The sequence below is a fragment of the Hibiscus syriacus genome, unplaced genomic scaffold (assembly GCF_006381635.1).
Source record: "Hibiscus syriacus cultivar Baekdansim isolate YM2019G1 unplaced genomic scaffold, ASM638163v2 tig00110429_pilon, whole genome shotgun sequence".
NCBI classification, from domain to species: Eukaryota; Viridiplantae; Streptophyta; class Magnoliopsida; order Malvales; family Malvaceae; genus Hibiscus; species Hibiscus syriacus.
The window spans coordinates 4,252,057-4,255,449 of record NW_024062733.1 but is presented as its reverse complement, the minus strand read 5'-3'; the positions used below and the strand labels follow the sequence as shown (position 1 = coordinate 4,255,449).

At 36.6% G+C, this 3,393-nt stretch overlaps 1 pseudogene; it reads left to right on the top strand.

Moving 5' to 3' along the window:
* Window positions 1–388: 388 nt before the first annotated feature.
* LOC120124973 lies at window positions 389–2,891 on the top strand (annotated as a pseudogene).
* The last annotated feature ends 502 nt before the right edge of the window (window positions 2,892–3,393 follow it).

The following is a 3,393-nucleotide window of genomic DNA, read 5'->3' as shown; positions in this document are numbered from 1 at the left end:
GATAAAACTCAAATACAAGTAGGGTATTTATAGGTTACAAGAAACAATCTAAACCACTCATTAAAATAAGCACTAAATAATCTAAACCATTGAAATTAAAATATGAGAAAAATACTTAATTTTCACCTAACTAAATTGATGTAAGCAATGACATCAAAACTAAATTGATGTAAGCAATGGCATCAAATTAATTTAGGTGTGAACTTATTTAGGCTAATATTGAATTTTCAACAGATGTAATAGCATATTCTATGTCTATGACAGGATCGATACAATGCACCTTGATTTCTGTTTGGAAATGTAATTTTCTTTCTTACATTCTTTAGTTTTCTTAGTTGGTTAACCTCTTCTTCTTTCTCTCTCTCTCCCTCTCTCTCTCCCTCTCTCTCTCTCTCTCTTTCTCTCTCCCTATTTTATTATTTAGAATCTTATCACTCTGGAAAGGATTATGCTGTTTGTGCTTGATTTGAAATAGTAGAATATTTAGTAAGACTTTAGACCTGATTGGGATGATGTACACAACTTCTGTTTGAAATGTAATCTTTTTTGTCCTTCAGTTTAGTTTTCTGTAGTCCGTCTCTCTATTTGATGAGCTGAATATGAAAACACAAAATCCTGCTGAATGGTGCAATATTTATTCCTCTTTTCAAGTATAAAGGAACTTGATGTATTCCATATATTAAATGCTTCTCCTGGAATTATCTGTTCAAGCTGGTAATTCCTCATTAATGCAAAATGCTGCAGTATCAACCCAATCAGTTACCGTAGGGGAACATATAGATGGTGTCGCTATAAGATCTAAAGGACCTGGAATAGGTGACATATATTCTCCAACGCACAGCTCTCTACTTGACAATGTGAAAGCTGAATCCAGAGAGCAGAAGCCTGATGCTGACATGTTTCAGAGAAATGCTGGTATGTGGGGTAAGCATGCAAATAAAAACCGCATGTTTTCATGAAATTCCAAAGTTTTCCAATAGTCCGTGAGCAAAAAATTTTTAAATATAAGTTTCTTTTTGCAGAAATGTAGCTGATGATTAAAACTTACATATTGCTTCTTTGCATCTGACAAAGTGTTAATCACTTGATATAATCTGCTGTTTCAGAACAGATGAAACAGAAGTTTTTGAGCTCAATAGTTATTGATCACCATATTTATCTTTTGATTTCATACGAAGTTTCTTTTAGGTGATTAATCTTGTCAAAAGCATGTTCCCTTGTTCTTATAGTGATACTGATTACTCAATGTCTGCGACCATTAATTGAATATTTAACTTAAGTTTCTTTGTCAACAATCTTTAGAGTAGATGTTTAAAAGTTCTCAGTTGACACCCCCTCCCCTAGGTTGTGGGTTCGGAGCAAAATTCCCCTTCCCCTTCCCCTCCCCTTAGGTAGAAATTGTTCAAATAAAAAAAAAACTTCAAGTTTCTTTCCTTTAAACAGGAAAAACAATATCTTTTCACATGGAATGGCTCATTACTTGGTTGTTGTAATGCAATCAATTTCATGTTACATTTGTAGATATTGTGACTTTTCTGCATCTTCTCCATTGCAATTTGATTCAGGGAACAATGAGATAGAGGATCCTGAAGCCAGGCTACTTGATCCAATATTATACCAAGTACGGAATCGAAACCTTCGTCTCATAGCAGAACCCAAAATGAAAGTATAGGCTCCGATTCTGTTGAAGCTCATGAATGGGAAATTCTGAAAAAAATCGATCACTAGTTTATATGTTGTGTCTTCTGCAGCAGGTGCCGGAGCTGATACATGTAAGTTTTCCCTCTTTTTCCCCTCTATCCAGATTAGAGCAAATGGGTTTTAGTTTGATGCATTTGTCACCTGTTCTCTCATACCTTATTATTATATAGATTAAGCCGGAAATTTCTCACTTCCATCTAGTAAATGATTTATAATGGCTGCATTTCCTTAGAGAGGAAAGAACAATTTGAGTTTTAAAATTCATAATGGCTCAGCTTCCTTCCATTCAATCTGCTATATCTGAAATCTTTGAGGAGCCATGCTTACTTTTGGATTATCGACAAAGCATCCCCTACAAGAACACAGACAACAGTATTGACTGCAACTTTATAGTTTATTCTTCTGTCGTTAATACCAGATTTTTCTAATTATTGCAGTGAAAGCTCTGGCTTTGGGGTTGGCAAATGTGATTGGAGGACTCGTCATCCTTGGTCATAATGTAAGGGTTTCTCTTGCAGAATAATGTTTGTCGTCTACCATGATACGTGTTCGAGTTAAAAGTTCTCTATGTTATCTGGACATTTTATTAAAGTATCTGCATTCAGCATTTGTGTGCATCAAATATTCTGATGAGTATGGAGTTCTTCTCTAATGATGATATTTTATCTGATTTCTGATTTCCGGTTACTGGACTTAACAAGTAAACTTCACAGATTAGAGAGCTGAAAAACGACAGACCTCGTGGAGTTTTCACCGAAATGGACAATGAGGAAGATCGTTACCGAGCAGTGTTAGGACAGAGACAGAATTTTGTATTGCATGTGATTGTAGCTGTTGTATCATTCCTCTTTTTCGGCTTAGTTCCTCCTGTTGTCTACGGCTTCTCATTTCGTAAGAGTGATGACAAGACCTGAAGCTTGCTGCAATGGTGTGTGCTTCTCTAGTATGCATCATTTTGCTTGCACTTGGGAGGGCTCATGTTAGAAAATCACATAGAACATATTTCCGAACTGTGTTCTACTATGTTATCCTGGGGATTTTGGCATCTGGCATCCGGCATCTTGTACCGTGTTGGTGAAGTAATCAAGAAACTTGTAGAGCAGGTTGGTTTATTTGAGTCAAGTTCAGTTGTCAAGGTACCATTTTTGGACCACAATACCATTGGAAGCGGGACGGCATCCTACTGAAGTTCTGGGATTGAATTCCAACTTTGCAAGGCATTTTGAAGGGGGGGGGGGGGAGAACTTGATCCAAGCATTTATTTTCAGTCTTGTATAACTCGTTTTTCACCTTACATTTAGGGAAGTACAAGTCTTTATTGAACTTGAATGTGTTTCCTAATTCGCTCCCACCCTCATGAACCTTTTTGAATTCGTTCGTTTGTGTATCAAAATCGATGAAACTATTGTACCAAAAACTTATTACAACAAAAGCAAAGGAAACAGAAACCATCACAGGAAAAACAAAGGAAAGAAAGATGGGGGAAAGAGTTCGGTAGGAGAAGGGATGAAAGGAGTGGTAATAAAGATATTGGAAGGATCGATTTTTCCATTCATCGACGGTGAAGTCGACGGATTTCTTTTGATCGGCAGTTTGGTAAAGGAAAAGAACGAAAGATGAATCGGCATTTTGGTAACGGAAGAGAAAGGAAGACGGGAGAGGAGTGGAAATGTGGAAAGAGAGAGAAAAGTA